Raw genomic sequence first — 18,864 nt, forward strand, 5'->3', positions numbered from 1 at the left:
CAGGGCTGGGGTGGCAGGAGGGGGCACTGGTGGGGGGCAATGGGGGAGCCCAGAGCTGGGGCAGCAGGGGGTGCGGGTGGAGAGGGGAGAGCCCAGGGCTGGGGCGGCAGGGTGTGGGAGGGGGGGGGCGGGGGTTGGGGGGGGGGGGCAGCCAAACATTTTTTTGCTTGGGGCAGCAAAAATCCTAGAGCCGGCCCTGTCCCCAAACCCCGAGCTCTTAATGTTGGGTCTGATCCAGCCATCAGTGGAATTGGATCCAGCCTTTTTTAGACTTGCCAGTTGTGACAAATCTCCTCTTGTTGCCGTTTACCTCCTCTGCTGTGACTGCAACTTTAGTCTCAATCTCTTTTAATTAGCAGTGGTTGAGGCTGCAGAGCTGAATCTTTGAGAACAAAGTAAGTAAGTAAGCAAGCTAGCTCATAAGGGAGGCCTTTTATAGCGATGGGAAAGTAATCCATTGTAGGTGTAATTTGATGATGACAAAAGCATATGGAATGAAGCTAACGTCCCTTTTCTGAAAGTTCCGAGGGCTTGGTGCCATATATAGATCTGGATGCTTAAAAAGTGGGTGGAAGATTATTAATTCATTGCCGGTATGGAAATAAAAAACAGGGGTTTTACTGGAAGTGCTTGTACGTAATATTTCTTGCTCACGGTCCTCTAACCAAATGGAGGAGATCCCTGTTAATGTAATGAACGAAGTAGTAAATAGCAGAAGGACACAACACACTGATATTACAAAGCAGCAAGTGCTTACCCACTACTGGCTCTGCCATTTGAGCTGCATGAGAATTTCCATTAGCTGTGAGTAGCAGCAGGGTTAATACTCTCTGCACCCTTCCAGCCCCGAGAGGAAGAGAGAGACACAAAGCCAGAGCAAGTTCAAGAGGTTTCATGTACCGTCTGTTAAGAGGACCGTGCCCCATTAGGATACAAACTAAGTACTTTTCAGGGTGACCTATGTTTATTATTTCTATCCACCAGGGGGGTTTCTTTAGCACAGTGGTTCCCAAACTGGGGTTCGTGAACCCCTGGGGGTTCGCGAAATGTTACAGGGGGTTCTCGGAAAAAAATTCCCTAATGGCGGACAGAGCTTTCCTTAGGGACCCTGGGCAGCACAGGGCCTGGAGCCAGTGGACTTCCACGAGCTAAGCAGATCAAAGCAAGAAGATCTATCACACTGAGGAGATTTAAACTTCAAGACTCCTTATAAGAAATGGAAAGGGAGGTGGATATTTTTTGCTGTTTTTAAAATTAAATAGGCAGCTAGTATTGTTTTTTTTTTAATTATTATGAAGAACAAGTTTAAGCTTTGTTGTAACGTGCATTGTTTGCCTGGACTGCTCAAGACCTGAATGCTAGTGTAGGAGGAACTCTTTGAGTTGGCTTCTTAAATACCTTCATGATGTTTCACATCTGATACTCCTTGATGAAACATAGGAGCCTTGTCTTATAACAGGCTTATTCAAAGTGATACAAGCTACGAAAGTGAGCTCTTGGAAGAGTGTTGCCATTTTCATAATGTAATAAAAATACTGTAATGATAAATAATAATAAATAATAAATAGTGTGTAATATGCATGTCATAAAAACAAATTTTATATTTCCCAGATCACTGCTTTTATCATTTATACTCAGATAAAGAAGAAAATCCCTGGAAATATACATTTTTAGGAGGGGGTTCCCGAGACTCGACATTTTAGTGAAAGGGGTTCACAGGTTGTTGAAGTTTGGGAACCACTGCCCTAGATTAATGTGTGTATTAGTGTTACATTTTGATGTGTAAACTTCATGAAAACTCATGAAAGATTGTTGTTTGCTGTTGCTCCTCAGAGAAACCTTGTGTATGATAATGAAGGACTTAACAGCTGTAAATGAAGAAGGTTGTTAAGTTCAAAGCAAGGGCCGTTAAGCCACAAGGGGAATTCATAGACTGTCTGCATTACTTATTCTTCATCAAAGAAGGATCCATGCAGGTGACAACGCCTGTCAGCTTATCTTTTGTGAGCAGGGTCTACAAATACTGTTTTAAGGGAAGGACCTGACATCTCGGAACTGGTTTGGATTCTAACAGTGTGGAATACAGAACACATGGACAGAGATCCCCAAAATAACCCTGGGGAACCCTGAGAAACTTTAGAAAAGCTAGCAGATTTTAAATTTTTATTAAAGTTAATGTTTAAAATTAAATATACACAAGTTAAGAGGGAAGGTACTGTACATCTGGGGTCGGGCTTGAGTTTTGAGGGATTACAGGTATCGGTTACAAGGGTCACGGGGGGAGGGATAGCTCAGTGGTTTGAGCATTGGCCTGCTAAACCCAGGGTTGTGAGTTCAATCCTTGAGGGGGCCACTTAGGGATCTAGGGCAAAATCAGTACTTGGTCCTGCTAGTGAAGGCAGGGGGCTGGACTCGATGACCTTTCAAGGTCCCTTCCAGTTCTAGGAGATAGGATATCTCCATTAATTTATATTTATTTAATTTATATCACATAACCAGCATAGACCCAGATTGGGGTGCGGGGGTTTTTAAAGCGTCAGTGGATAAGTGGGCTCGGGTACACACCCATGGAATGTATAAAGAGTCCAAGTCAGTATCAGTGTAGCGAATAAGTACATGGGTGGGGTGTGTCCCTTGGTTTGTCAGGGAAGGAAGTGGGTTATTTCCCTGGTCGGCGGTCTCGATTACTCAACCTGGTATTGACGGTGTCCTGTGATGTGTTCCGTATAGATGTCTCTGGGCCACCTGATGGTGTTGGACACCATGAGCTGTCTCATGAGCTGGGCGTAGCGTCGACCGACTCCGCATGCTCTCAGTACCAGCTCGTTGTGGGGGTCCCACGAGCCCAGGGCTCCCACGACCAGGGCGTGTATCTGGACCTCGTAGCCCTGGGCTCTCAGGGTGTATGTCAACGCCTTCCGTGCTCGGACCTCGTGGAAGGCTGATGAACTGTTTTCAAATGGCACCGTGACGTCTACCATGAGGACCTTCTTCAACTCTGTCAGCATTTTGGACTTACAAACTTGGAGTCACCTATTAGTGTATTTTACCTTCTTTAACCTCTCAATAACTTTCATCCCTTTTTCTTAGCTAATGAACCTTCAGTTACTTTACTAGCGAAATTGGCCTTCAGCTTTGTCTTCGGTGAGATCCAGAGTATCAATTTGACCTGGGGTAAGTGATTGGCCCTTTGGGGTTGGGAGTAACCTAATGTGATGTGATATTTGGTATCGGGACCAACATCACAAAGTCTGGGAGTGAAGATGTGCTGGAGAGCCTAAGATGACTGACTCCATGGTAGGACTGATATAGTAATCTAGGAGTACACATTTGTTACTGGCTTGGTGAAATCTAACTATAGATTATACCATCCAGTTTTGGATGTCTGCCCTGTTTTCTGACAGTCTGCCCTGAGATTGGCACTCTCAGTTGTGAGCTACTTCAGACAGCATGATAGGTGTGTAAAGGGGTGTGAGTTGCAATATAGTACATGGGTATGGGCCTAAATGAATCGGAGCTGGTACAATGTGTCCGGGATATGTGGTGGGAACCAGAAGGTGTAAACTACACCAGCTTAGACTCTCCTCTGAATTTGGCCTAGTGTGTCTGAGATGATGGCTGTGACAAAGGCCCATATTTTTAGAGCTAACCCTGATTGCAATGCTGAACTGTACATGTGTTTGTAAGGATGAAAGCCAGTCTCTGTCCACATCCTCAGAGGGCACGCAGGAGCACTTCTACATTTCAGCTGGGAGGGGTAGACATACCGGCGCTAGCTCTGCTCGGGCTACAGCGCTAAAAAGAGCAGTGTAGCTGGCGAGCGCAGGGAGTGGCTTAGCTGCACACGTGCGTACCCAGCAAGTCCAGGGCAGCTACGTCGCCTCAGTTTTCCTTAAGAGCAGCCTTTGTACTGCATGGCTATCACCCTAGCAAACGCCAGGGATGTGGCAGGCAGTTTCTTTCACTTCATCGTGACCCCCTGAAAGAAGCAATAGAGCAATACATGCTTTGAAGATGCAGCTGGACTTGCCACGTCAGATAAGCCTGGTGGTCCATTGAGCTCAGTGGGATGTCTGCCTAAGAGAAAGGTGCAAGAAATCCCCTAGTGGGAGCTATGGAATAACCTGCAAGTTTCTGCCTAACTTCAGGCAGTGAGTAGTTGACTTGTGCCTTGAAGCATTAAGCTTCATATCCCTTGTAGATGTTTAATACTCTGATGTAAGTGTGGTGGTTCTCGTTATCCACGTGGCAGTGCGGGTGAACTGTGTGAAGGTATTTCCTTTTATCAGTCAGAAATGTGTTGCCGCTACAAACGTCATTGAGTCCCTCTGGTTCTTGTATTATGAACAGGGATCACCCTGCCAGGAGCAGCCTTTCAGACCAAGGGGAGCACCAGCTCAACAGCTTTTGCAGCAGTTTGGTGTTTGGAGCAGTTTCTTAGGCCATAAGTCCCAAGCCAGTTAGGTCAAAAGCGACACCTAGGCCTGGTCTAACCAGAAGAGTACATTGGCTTAACTGTCGCTCAGAGATGTGAAAAATCCACATCCTTGAATGGTGTAGTTAAACCGACCTAACCCCCAGTGTAGGTAGGCAATGGGAGGTCGATGGGAGAATTCTTCCCATCGCCTCTTGGGGGCGGTAGTGTGCATTAACTACAGTGATGACTGACATAGGTAGTGTCTACACTGAAGCACTACAGTGGCAGAGCTGTACGGCTGTAGCATTTCAAGTGTAGACGAGCCCTTAGCCTGTGGGACTTAATCTCCCTCTTGCTTCCACGAACTTGGATTTGTTGATCATCCGAGCATATTACAAAGCGTATCTGTGCTTTTTCAAAGGGGATACTTGTCAAGGCTGACTCCCCACTCTGGCACTTCGAGTGCAGAAGCTGGGGGCCCACAAGGATTTTAAAAATTAATGCTGGCCACTCCAGGCTGGTATTAAACTCCCAAGGCTATAGCTTCTCTCTGACCTCGGATGGGTAGATGCTGCCACCACCAAGTGCAACTCCCCTCCCCCTTTTGAGAACCCAGGAAGGAACACTTGGGAATTCCTTCCTGTGGGGTACCCTCAAGCCCTTTCACACCCCTTCCTGGGAAGAGCTGAGAAAAAAACAAAGGGAATCAGCTGTTGCCACCACCTAATTAAACAACATGCACAAACCTCTTAGGAACACAAAAATCCAATTCTGTTCTTAAAAAAGGTAAATTGTATTAAACCCCAAAAGAAAGGAAATACATTTGGAACTTAGGCTTTTTGCTAGATCTTGAAAGAAACAATTAAGCATCAAGATAGCTCTCTTGAGGTTCAGCTTAAAGGTTACGAGCAAAACAAAAGCATCTGGGGTTAGCACAGAGGAGTCCACAAGCCAATAAAAAAATAAAAGAAATAACCCTAATCACATATTCCTAGACATTCCCTAATTTACTTACCTTTCTGGGGTTTCAGATAAGCAATCTTAGGTATGATTTTTCATACCTGGCTTAAAGCTTCTCACAGCATAACTGCTCCCTGTTCCCTTCTTTCCCAGAGAACAACAACACATAGACAAAGGAAAGTTTTTTTCCCAATTTTAAAAAGTTCTAGCCCTCCCATTGGCTCTTTTGGTCAGGTGCCCACTCCCTTTCCTTTTACCTGTGGGCTTGTTAACCCTTTACAGGTAAAGCAAGTAGAGAGCACTCACCAAGAGGGATTCCATAGCCAACTGGCTGGCTGGCTGTCCACAAAAGGGCACTATCCCCCTTCTCATTTATCACAATACTCATGGGCAGGAATGATGGGCTAGTGCCGGGGTCGGCAACCTTTCAGAAGTGGTGTGCCGAGTCTTTATTTATTCACTCTGATTTAAGGTTTCGCGTGCCGGTAATACAGTTTAATGTTTTTAGAAGGTCTCTCTCTATAAGTCTATAATATATAACTAAACTACTGTTGTATGTAAAGTAAACAAGGTTTTCAAAGAAGCTTCATTTAAAATTAAATTAAAATGCTGATCTTAAGCCATCGACCTGCTCAGCCCGCTGCGGGCCTGGGGTTCCATTCACCTAGGCCGGCAGCGGGCTGAGCTGGGCCTGCGGCCGGAACCCCAGCTGGCAAGGAGCCGGCAGCCAGAACCCCAGGTTGGCAGCGGGCTGAGCGGAGCCGGAAGCTGGGACCCCAGCTGGCAAGGGGCCAGCAGCCAGAACCCTGGGCCGGCAGCCAGAACCCCAGACCGGCGGCAGGCTGAGCGGGGCCGGCACCCCAGACCAGCAGCGGGCCAAGCAGCTCAGCCCCCCGCCGGTCTGGGGTTCCGTCCGCTGGCTCCTGCCAGCCAGAGTCCTGGCTGCCGGCCCCGCTCAGCCCGCTGCTGGTCTGGGGTTCTGGCTGCTGGCCCCGTGCCAGCTGGGGTCCCAACCCCCAGCCCCACTCAGCCTGCTGCCAACCTGGTGCTCAGGGTGGGGGGTGGGGATGTGGGGGGTGCAAGAGTCAGGACATGAGGTGTGGGGGGGGGGGGGGGGTGTGGGGAGTGCAGGAGTCAGGGCAGGGGGTGTGGGGGGGCTGGGTATGTGTGGAGGTTGCAGGACTCAGGGATGGGGTGGGTGCAGGGAGCTGGGGTGCAAGGGGAGTGCAGGGGTCAGGGCAGAGGGCTGGGGGCATGTGTGGGGGTGCAGGAGTCAGGGCAGGGGGTGTGGGGAGTGCAGGAGTCAGGGCGGGGGGTGTGGGGGGGCTGGGTATGTGTGGAGGGTGCAGGAGTCAGGGATGGGGTGGTGGGGGGGATGCAGGGAGCTGGGGTGCAAGGGGGGTGCCAGGGTCAGGGCAGAGGGCTGGGGGTGGGTGGGCTGGGATCAGGGGGGTGCTCCCAGCCCCCTGCCCGGCTCACGGCAGGGGGCTGGAGGGATACGCCCCGCTCCTACCCCGCTTCCCCCTGCCTCTTCTCCGCCTCCTTACCGGTCTGAGCAGCGAGGGCGCTCGGGCTGCTCTTCTCCGCTCCCTCGCAAGGGCCATCGGCGGCAGGGAGGGAGAGGAGACGGGGCTCCACGCAGCACGCTGGGGGAAGAGGCGGGGGAGGGGGAAGCTTGGCTGCCGGCGGAGCCCACTGTACAGCAGCAGCCGGCAGGAGCAAGCTTGCTTCTGCCCCCTGCCCCCGCCAGAGAGAGCGGTAGGCGGGGGGCGGAGAAGAGCGGGCTGGGTCGGGCAGGATTTTTAATGGCCCACTGCTGCCTGCCGGGGTCCGGCTCAGCCCGCTGCTGAGGTTCGGCAGCGGGCTGAGCGGGACCCTGGCAGGCAGCAGCGTGCCATTAAAAATCGGTTCGCGTGCCGTCTTTAGCATGCGTGCCATAGGTTGCCGACCCCTGGGCTAGTGGATAAGGTCCTGGATTGAGAGTTGGGGGTCAGTCCCTGGGTCTGCTACTGATTTCCCAGGAGACCTTGGGTGCGTCACTTAATGTACCCTGTGCCTTCTGTAGAGTGGGGGTAATCCTTCCCTACCTTCTGGGCATGTGGGGGGATAAAAGCCATTAATGATTGTGAGGTGCTTGGGTGCTATGGTTGTCATGGAGACACGGTCTTGGTGCTCGGGAACTGCTCTGATTGAAGCTCAGCCAGGACTCTGGTGCAGCGTGTCTCCCCTCAGGGCACACTCACCAGGGCAAGAAGCCTGCTCGGCTTTGGCGTTTCCTGGGTCTGACCTCAGAGCGTTAAGCTCCACTGTTCACACCATCAGCTCCCCGCAGCAAGTCCACCTGACTGGGACAACCGGGGAAATCTTATATGCCCCCACAGGGCCGTGCACCTCAACTTCGCAGTCAGTAGTGACTCCGCCAGCATTGTAAAACAGAAGAGTTTATTAGTTGACAGGAACACAGCTTCGAACAGTCTTATTAGCACAGAAATCAGGAACTTTCAGCCAAGTCCATCTTAGGGGGAGGGAAATCCAGAGTTCCAAGGCCCTGGCCCTCCCCCCGAGACACCTGCCAGCAGACTGACTCGCTTCCCGCAGCCCAGCCTCAGACACGCCCGTTGCCCCTCCTCCACCCTTTGCCCCTTTCCTGGGCAAGCAGGTCACCTAGTTTGCACCAACATCTCTGGCTGATTCTTGCAGAGGAGGGGGCCCAGCCATCAGTTGCCAGGTTACAGATTGTCGGACGTTTTCTGCAGCCAGTCAGCAGTCACACATACTCTCTAGGGGTCTCTACAATGATCACATACCCTTATCCCACAACCTATATACTTAACATAAAAACGGCCATTCTGGGTCGGACCAAAGGTCCATCTAGCCCAATATCCTGTCTTCCAATTACGTGAGTAATACATAGGGGAAACTGAGGCACGCACGCAATATTCAGAGAAAACATTAAGAACATTCCCACTGAGTCACATCAGTGATGAGGGTTGGGTAAGTAGATCGAAATATCAGGTTGGGAAGGGGTTAGATCTTGGTGGTTTTAGTGTGTCAAGCGGATGGTTTTCCATATGTATTTTCAAAAATAAAACGCTCAGTCTCACTGCACAGCTACAGTTTTGCATTCCTTGCTGCAGCAACTAGTTTATTTGTGAGTTGTTGTGTCCAGAGGGAATTCACCGGAGTGTTTAACTCCCCTCCTCCCCACTAAAGCTCACTTCATGCATAATAAGAGTTAAAGATAATCTGAGGAAACATCACCGCACCGCGGCACCTGTTTATTCCGAGGCTGTAACATGTTAATATGCACAGCAGCCTGCTCTCCCTTCAGTGAAATGGTATAGGTCAGCTATTGGGAAGTGCCTGCACTAAAAAGAAAGAGGAATTGACTGCTGCTAGAGAGAGGCACTTGAAATCTGGCTCTGTCAAAGAAGAGCTCAAAATACATTCCTTAATTGGGTGTATATATTTTCACAACATCCGGGGCCTGAGAGAGAAATCTTTCCAGCTAATGATATAGGATGCAAATGTTGGCAAATGCAGGAAATGCCTATTTGCTCATTCCCCCTGCCCTGAACTCAATATGGAACTTCGGGGAGTCATTCTGGTGGCTGTTGAGTGATGGTGGACGTGAAGGCAATGTCAGTAATGGACCAGGTTCTTTACAAGCTTCCAATGCACCTCATTCCTGAACTACACCCGGCCTGTTATTTCAGGCCTTCAACAGCTTATCTAGAGTGCAGCTTGCCAATCAAGCCAAATGTGACTGTTTTTGTCATGAGACCAAATGTCCCATGAAGACCAAGATGAAATCATTAAATTTCTCTTCACTTGTGACCACCTAGGCCCAGGTCTGCAGATGTGAGATGAGTGTATTAACCGACTACTCCCCTTAATCAAGCCTTTGTTATATATCTGCAGTAGCTCCTGTGGCGCCAATGCTCGCTATCATGCTGTTAGTCAGTTTGCATAGTTTAAGACGCACACTGGCCTGAACACAATCATTACTGTATCTTAGTGCCGGGTCAACTTTCTTTTTTTTTTTTTTCGGTCAAAACTTTTTTGATGAGAAATACAGCAACACCTGAATGTTTGGCAGATTTGTGTTGGTTTTCCAGACCTGTTCATTTTAAAACAAATTAACCCCTAACAATTGCAAAAAAGCCCCATCCCCTCAATGTTTTTCATTGTGACATTTTCAAACCAAAATGTTTATTTTTCCATTTGAAATGACTTTTTGTTTCAAAAGTTCTTTTAATTTGAATTTTTTTTCATTCAAAAAGTGGTCAAGATCAAAACAAAGTGTTTTGATTTGGATGAAACGAAATGTTTCGTTCTGCTCAAAATGATATTTTTTCCTGCCTTTTTAAGTTGCTGGAAATTTTGAACATTTTCATTTTTGGTTCTACATAAGAAGAGCCATACTGGGTCAGATCAAAGCTCCATCTAGCCCAGTATCCTGTCTTCCGACAGTGGCCAATGCCAGGTGCCCCAGAGGGAATGAACAGAACAGGTAATCATCAAGTGGTCCATCCTCTGTCGCCCATTCCCAGCTTCTGGCAAACAGAGACTAGGGACACCATCCCTGCCCATCCTGGCTAATAGTCATTGATGGACCTATCCTCCATGAATTTATCTAGTTCTTCTTTTAATTCTGTTATAGTCTTGGCCTTCGCAACATCCTCTGGCAAGGAGTTCCACAAACTGACTGTGCGTTGTGTGAAAAAATACTTCCTTCGTTTGTTTTAAATCTCCTGCCTATTAATTTCATTTGGTGACCCCTATTTCTTGTGTTACGAGGAGTAAATAACACTTCCTTATTTACTTTCTCCACACCAGTTATGATTTTATAGACCTCTATCGTATCCCCCCTTCGTCATCTCTTTTCAAAGCTGAAAAGTCCCAGTCTTTCTTATTAATCTCTCCTCATACGGAATCTGTTCCATACCCCTAATAATTTTTGTTGCCCTTTTCTGAACCTTTTCCAGTTCCAATATATCTTTTTTGAGATGGGGCGGCCACATCTGCACACAGTATTCAAGATGTGGGCGTACCGTGGATATATATAGAGAGAGGCAATATGATATTTTCGGTTTTATTATCTATCCCTTTCTTAATGATTCCCAACATTCTGTTCGCTTTTTTGACTGCCGCTGCACATTGAGTGGATGTTTTCAGAGAACTACCCACAAGGACGCCAAGATCTCTTTCTAGCCAAAAGCATTTTTCTTCTTGACTTTTGAAACTTGCCAACCAATGGAACAATCCATTATTGCACAGCTCTGCTGTTGAGAGAGCGCGTGAGCTGCGTTCAGGGTGCTGAACTCAGACGTGGTTTATCCCACGGCGCTCATCCTGGAACCTGCAGGTCACCCACCACTTACTTCAAAGTCAAAGGGGTGCTCAGCATTATGTAGGAACTTCTCTGCAACTGGCAGGATCAGACCCTAATCTGCAGTAATGTATGTGTGAAGAATGCTCTAGTGGGGGTATCTGCAGCTTCGATTTCTCCCCCCCCCCATTGCAAGCTTTTTGGATTCCCAATAACCTCTCCTTACCTTATACTGCCCTCATCACCATAGTACCTGAGCACCTTCCAGTAGTGCATTAAGTGACATAACTAACACCTGTCATGGTTTGTTCTTTCTCTCTTCTCCTCTCCCCAGGGGGAGAATTGTGTGAATTTGGTTTTATTCATCTTGGAGGTAGAAGTAGCGGTCCAAGCTAGTAGGCAATTCCTATTTTCCGGTTCCTGGGGGGCCACGTGTTGCTGACAGGGGGCTTTAATTTTGGTTTTACCACTGACTTGCTCTGCCTTTAGGCAAAAGGCGTAAGCCAAAACGTTCTGACTTCAGTTGAAGAGAGCTATGGGTGCTTGGTGCCTCTGAAAATCAAGCCATTCATTTTAGATGCCTAAACTGAGGCATTCAAGATGGCTGCTCTAACTCTACACCAGGTTCAGGGCAGGTTCTGGACTATGGGGGAACATAAAGGTGGCCTAACTCCATCTTTTCCCCCAACCCTATTCTGTTCCTGCCCCAAACTCTGAGGTACAGGTTAACTGAGAATATGGCCTCAAAGTGCAGACTGATCTAGCATCCGCAGCAGCTTTTAACTTGCGGTCATGTGACTCTTTCAAAGCTATGTTAGTATTTTGTTTGGAATTCAACAATCAAACTGCAGCTGATTTACCAGCTCCTGAGACTAAGGGAAGAGAGGAGCAATTTAAGGAAACAGTTTAAATCCTGTTTACGGGGGCCAAGTTCAGTTCGGTGGTTTGTCTCTCGTTATAGGAAATGCCTTAAATTGAGGTATTGCAGCTCAACAACGAGATGCATAATTCAGGGTCAGTCTCTGCCACCCAGACTTAAATGTAGAACCGGTTGGCAATTTTCAGTCAGTGATTTCTTCACTAGCAAATGCAGTTTCTGCAAAGTTGAAAATTTCTCTGGGAAGCTGTCAGTTTTGCAGAATTTTTTTTGCTTTTCCATCAGGAAAATCGAAACTAAATATTTAATTTCGGGTTGGCTTGAGCTGAATTGAAACAAAACCGATTGTTGAACTGAACTGAAATGTTTTGCTCTGAGTCAGCTCAACATTAAACTATATCTGCCTATGGGTCTCTTGTCTCCATTCTCCCCTATGGGCTGGGCTCCTTAGCCAGACTACATCTGCCATGATGCATTGTGATCTCCCCTCTGACCGAGCTATGTAGTGCATCCTGGGAGTCACATGACTTGGGAGTATCCTAGGAGATGTAGTCCAGCTGGGGAGCCTGGCCTATAGGGAAAATGGGGTCAAGAGGCAACTGAACTACACCTATTCTGAGGCACCACAGCACCATAGGCAGATGCAGTTTAATGCCAACCCAACTTGAAAGGAGATGCTTTGGGTCAGTTTGAGAGACCAAAATGAAAAGATTTCGATTGGGCAAACTGAGAACACTTTATTTCAATCAAACATATCGAAGCTTCACTTTTCTACATTTCCAAATCGAAGTGTTTTGGAACATTTCGTTCCATGAGAAATTTTGCTATTTTATCTTTGAATCCTGGTTCCATGTGACCACAAACATTTAAATATGGGAATGTCCCAGGGGATGGAAATTCCGATTTGTGCACTACTTGAATAGCACCTTATCAGTGCGTAGTTCCATGGAGTGGCGGCTTGCTGCGTAAGATGCTACTTGACTCGAGTAACAGGACCAAACTCTAGTCCTTACTGATCATTCATCTCTTTACTGAGCAGTTGCTAAACTCTCTGAGCTGTGTTAGAGCAGCACCGTGCTCAGTATGGGTGAGCTGGGAACAGCCGCTTCTTTGGTCATGACAAAGCACTGGTCAGGAACTGGACGTCCACAGGACCATACCTCCTGCAACTTTCTTGAAGGCAATGGAGTAGTCAACATCTGCTAATCCCAGGGCTGCACATACCCCGAGGACAGGCCCTGTTTGCAATAGAGTGGGTGACATTAGCATGAACAGAACACATCCAGAGGGCACGATGCACCTGTACCTCCTAATGGAGCGGTCACCCTACCCTTGGCCACGTCTGACATAGTCTTCAGTTGACCCTTGGGCAGTGTCTAGGTGAGCTGGGAAACACCTGGAGAATACACTCAAGAAATTGATGTCTCTGAGTTCAAGATCGGTCTCTAGGCAGAGCAGAGCACGCAGAGAAGGAGCTTCTACCACAGACAATGCAGCCACGTGGGCCATGACATTATTTACCAGAACAACACTAAATGACACTTTCCTCCCAACAAATCACATCAAAGAGACTTTGCAGGCTGTATCAAGAGACTCCTTCGCCTTTGCCAGGACTCACGCCTGCTCCATCTCATTGGGAGCTATGCAGCCATAAATTGGTTTCTAAATGACCCGTCATTAAGACGCTCAATAAAGGTAATAAGTGAGACAGATTTATTTTACATCCCCGGCCAACAAATGCGTTCAAGGGAATGAGTAAATACAGCAAGCCACTGTTCACCGCGGATGGCAGCACAAACCAGGAGCGTGTCTGGTAGCACTGAAATACAGCTAGATAGAGCCTTTCCCCCCGAGATCACAGAGTGCCGCACGCATCGTTATTAAGCTTTGTAACAATCTTTGTAAAGAAACAATGTGTAAAATAAAACCCAGGCAATTGAAGTGACTTGGGTAGTATCAGCATCACAAAAACAAGCCAGGGGAAAGATGGCCTTGTGGTTAAGGCACTGATCTGGGTTCAATTCCTGAATCTGCTCCCTGTATGATCTTGAGTAAACAGGTTTATCTCTCTAGTTCTTAGGGCATGGCTACACTTGCAGATGTAGAGCGCCGTGAGTTAAACTGGCCTTCGGGGAGCGGTGTAGGGAAAGTGCTGCAGTGTGTTCACACTGTCAGATTCAAGCGCACTGGCGTGGCCACATTAGCAGCTCTTGCAACGGCCACAGAGAGCAGTGCATTGTGGTAGCTATCCCAGCATGCAAGTGGCTGCAACATGCTTTTCAAATGGGGGGTGGGGTGGGGTGGAGTGTGACAGGGAGTGTGTTGTGTGTATGTGGGGGGAGAGAGAGTGTTTTTTGGGGCAATGACCCCCTTCTCCCTCCGCCTCTCTCTCTCACACACTCACAGCGAGCAGCATTCCACACTAATGGCTTCCTTTGTCCCAGAGCAGATAAGCATGCCGGCTGTCAGAAACGGAGCTTTGAAAGGGCATATCTGCATTCCTACACCCGAGTTCAAAACAATGACAAGAGTGGCCACTTGACTTAAGGGGATTATGAGATGTTTCCGGAGGCCGATCAAAGCGCAGTAATGCAACACCTTGTTCACACTGACGCTGGTGCGTTTCAGCCGAGGCGCAGCAAGCGTTATGCTTCTTGTGGAGGTGGAGTACCAGGAGCGCTCCAGCTGCAGAGTCCAGGCGCTCCAAGTGTCTTGCCAGCGTGGACAGGTCGGGAGTTAGGGCGCCTGGGACTGCTTTAATGCGCTCTAACTTGCAAGTGTAGCCAAGCCCTAAGCTCCCCATCTGTAAAATAGCATAATCTGTCCTACCTCCCACCCTTTGTCAGTCTGGTCTATATAGACTGTGAGCTTTTTGTCTCTTACTCTAGGTTTATACAGCATCTAGCACAATATGGCCCTGAACTGGATTGGCACTACTACTAGTGTAATACAACTAAGAATAAAAGGAACCCTGACTCACAGTCCCTTGTTCTTTCCACTGGCGTCAGCCTTGCTAGAGGTTCTGCTTTAATAGGAATCTAAACTGGATACTTTGTTCAATTTCAGCCGCCGTGGTAGAGAGGTGGTAAGATGCTTCCAGCTAAAATCCTTTCTAATGAAATCTTAGAAGGAAATAAAATGAGCGACACATCACTCATTTTTTTAAAAAAGAAATAATAATTAAAGAAACATCAGCCCTTCGGGAGAAATGTGGATTCCTTAAAGGTTAAACTGTCTTTATTTGACTCCGCAGAGAGCCGAGCTACGTCATCCAGCCATTTTACTCATCGCTGTGTGCAAACAGCACAAACAAGTGGCGAAATGTATTTGAAAATAAGTATTTGACTTACAGTGGTTCCTTGTCCCTGTCTCTTTGGTGGCAGCGAGCTTGATGACATGTGACATGGTTTGTGGCCAATACCAGTCTGGGTGCCCATGCTCAGAGCTTGGGAATGTCCATTTTGTATCCATGCTTAGTCATGCTTTACTCCAAGAGCAGGCCTGGTGCTTTCCATGGGATTTACTGGTGGATTAAGTCCCTAAGTGGCATGAATAAAAGTGGCAGAATGTGGCAAATGACTAATTCCAAAAAATGTCCATCGTCCCAGACTCTGGCATGTGTCAGTTACCACTCTTTGCCTTCTCCTATGTACCAAAGAATACACCTGTATCACTTAGATCTTTAACCACTTCCCCTGGGTCCTCACATGCTGCCGGGTCCCGTTCAAAATTGTTCTCCCGCACCTGAATTCTCACCACTGGGTGTCCAGAATAATGCTCTGAAATTGAAGTCAAATCCAGGGACCTCGGTGGATCTACATTGGTGTAACTGAAACACGGCCCTTTATCCATATCTTTCCCCAGCCAACTTAATAGGCTGCAAGGGCTGAGCTGACTCGGCTGGGATGTGAACTTTTGATTCGAAGGCGTTGATCTGGACATTTTAGAGCTTGCTTTCGCAAACGAAGGGTGCGTTTGCACAGCCCGCGGCCGTGAGCCCGGGTCGATAGGCTTACACAACTGTGCTAAAAATACCTGTGTAGACACTGTGGCTTGGGCTGGACCTTGGGCTCTGAAGCCTGGGGTAGGGTGTCTACAGAGCTATTATTAGGATGGTAGTGCTAGACCCATGAACCCAAGTCTGTTCTGAGGCTCACTGCCACGGGCTGTGCAGATGTACTCCAAAATCCCAATCTCATATCCACTGAAGCGAACGGAAAGACTTCCTTTGATTTCACTGGGAGCTGGACTGGCCCATGAACCGTGAGAGTAGAGTCTCCGTTTAGCAACCTCTCTGTAGCACTGATCAAAAGTGAAACGCTCTTGGGTGATCACTGTGTGTGCTCTTGTTTGTGTTGGAAGGAAAGAGTGTTTCTTTAACGCTGGCAGGCTCCCACACCAACCCTTTCGTCCTTTAAATAAACCAGACCTGAAATGTATTGACATAACTACAAAACAATAAACCAGCATTAATCACGCTCACAGACTAGTTTCGAGTAAATATTGCTACTGATCCTGCCAACCGGGGCATTTTCCAAGACATAACAGCATCCTGCTCCAACTGAGAGGACCAAGGGTCTGATCCAGAGGCCACTGAAGTCAACTAGAGGGTTTGCATTGCCTTCAGTGGGCATTGGATCGGGGCCTACATGCTCCTATCAACATGTAGCTGATCTCATAAGGGTGAGCTGATTCATCTTTCTGGGACTGACGTCCTATTCACACCTATCTTTGTGATCATCTAATCTGACCTTCATAACACAGGCCATAGAATTTCAGCTAGTAATCCTTGCATCAAACCCATATCTTGTGGTTGAGCTACAGCATATAATTTGTTCCAATGGTTAATTATCTTTGCTGTTAAAAATTTGCCCTTTACTGATAGCCTAAATGTATCTAGCTTCAGCTTCCTTTGGGTTTTCTTCAGCCCACCACACCTTTTTTATTTAGGAGCTATAGCTTACTTCAGCAAAAGGTACCTCCCTGTGTTTGAGTCACTGGATAGTCAGATAGGCTGAGGAAGGTTTGGCACTGGCATTGGCGGGAGAGATAGCTCAGTGGTTTGAGCATGGGCCTGCTAAACCCAGGGTTGTGAGCTCAATCCTTGAGGGGGCCATTTAGGGAACTGGGGTAAAAATCTGTCTGGGGAGTGGTCCTGCTTTGAGCAGAGGGTTGGATTAGATGACCTCTTGAGGTCCCTTCCAACCATAATATTCTATGATAAAGCACTTGGGCCAGATTCTCATTTCAGTCACTGCAGTGTAAATCTATAGTAACTCCACTGGATTTACATCATGATCACAGAGAGTAGAATTTGATCCACAGAAGGAAGACTCGCCTTCGAAATTGGACTAGTTTCACAAATGGTTGCTGAGACTTTAGAACTGGGCAGTGCAGATTAGAGGCACGTGGATGAATCTTTGTTGCCAGCGTTTGCTGTTGATAAGACCCTGTCCCAGCGCAAAGCCAAGCAGGTGTGCCGCTGGTGGTAATTACAGTTACTGGGACACACGCTATGTGAGACAGCACCTCTAGCCAGCAATATTTGTGCATGCTGGGCACATGCCAAGCTCACTTCCTACATTGGAAGGACCCAAAGGAATCTCACTGAATTCACAACCAAGGCAACAGGCAGAGGTCAATGAAGTTATTTCTATTGTTTACAGAGATGGCTTAACGAAAATGAGCAAGAGCAGGGACATTGGCTCAGAGCCTCAGAGGTATTTAGGAACCTTACTCGCATTGAAATTAATGGGGGCTAGGCCCCTTAATTCCTTTGAGGATCTGGCCCCATGTCCCCACCTTGAAGGACTTGACTGGAGGCAGCAGAATGACTGATCCAAGGGCAAGGGCAGAGCTTATTCCTTGCAGGTAGATCCTGGAAGGCAATGCCAACCTGCCTGGGAGCCTTCATGATTGCCCAGGGTGCTTCTCTTAAGTAGGGCTGACCCAAAAAACCCACCTTAACTCCGAGATCGTGCATGCCCTGTGAAGAGCTTGCTTTGTTTATCTGGAAATCTCAGCATCAGGAGAAAGCCTCATCCAGTTACGAACACCCCTTGGAAATTCACCGGGGGGGTAACTGCACCCAAGTCCATTGGAGCTACACCAAGAATGAATATATGTGGCCTTTAATTTTCAAAAAAAAAAAAAAAAAGGGGGGGGGGCGCAGAGATGGGAAAGCACAGATGACACATTACAGAGAACCATAAGTGTGGCTTGGGGAGCTAATAATGCACACACACTTATCTATAGATCATTCTTACCAGTTGCTAAAACACTATCCATTGGTCAGTTCTAAACTTACCCATCTGGAAACCTTGATGATAAAGCCCAGTCAAGTCATTTCTTTATAATGGATGAGATTCACCCCTGTGAAGAGGGCTATGCACAGTTTAAGTCCTATTTGAGGTCTTAAGTGAAGCCTAAGTGATGCATAGGCCGTGTGCTGGACTCATTGCACTGAGGGTGGTTTTTTATCAGCGTGCCACTGTTGCTCATTTCCATTTCATTTATGCTCCATCTAGGCTACCACAGAAGCAGGTCTTCTCCATAGCAGGCTAAAGCAGACACAAGTGAAAGGGAGGCAGTAGGCAGATGTTGGTAGAGCAAAGAGCCTGCGCTTGATCCTCAGCTGGAGTAAATCAGTATAGCTCCTTTGAGCTGAAAAGATGGGGAGTCACTGCTGTAGGCCATGAGATATGCTCATCGTGGAGAGATAACAGGAAGATCAGTCTCTGTTTTTGAATGACACCTTGTGCCATCTCTTGCTGTTGTTTTTGTTGTTGTTGTTTTTTTAAACATCTTGGCTCCCTTCCTCAAAAATTTCCATCTGCCTGTCAGGAGACAGGTGCGGAGAGATAAGTTAACAGCTTCACCCAAAATATTCAAAGTGAATTGTCATCCTTGGCAATATTTTTGTTCTTGTCATGTTCTTGACAGGCTCAGTGGAAAAGGCAGAACATGCAGGGGCAGGGATATTTGCTTATCTCCTGGCTGTTTTCTTTTAGAGGCAGTATAAGGGGGTAGAAATGGAAATCTGTACTTTCTGGAGTCGATGGAAAGCTTGTTTCATTCTTAAACAAGCTGAAAAGCTATTGCTTCCTGGCTTGTTGGGGTGCGGGAGTTTTAGCCAATCTGGGTCTATGCTGGTTATGTACTATGTAGGTATCTTGTGAACCTTGTAACCGATACTTGTAATCGCTCATAACTCAAGCCTGACCCCAGATGTACAGTACCTTCCTTCTTAACTTGTGTAAATTTGATTTTAAACATTAG

This window comes from Terrapene carolina, unplaced genomic scaffold, assembly GCF_002925995.2.
Source record: "Terrapene carolina triunguis isolate 2854851 unplaced genomic scaffold, T_m_triunguis-2.0 Scaffold111, whole genome shotgun sequence".
Taxonomy (NCBI): domain Eukaryota; kingdom Metazoa; phylum Chordata; order Testudines; family Emydidae; genus Terrapene; species Terrapene triunguis.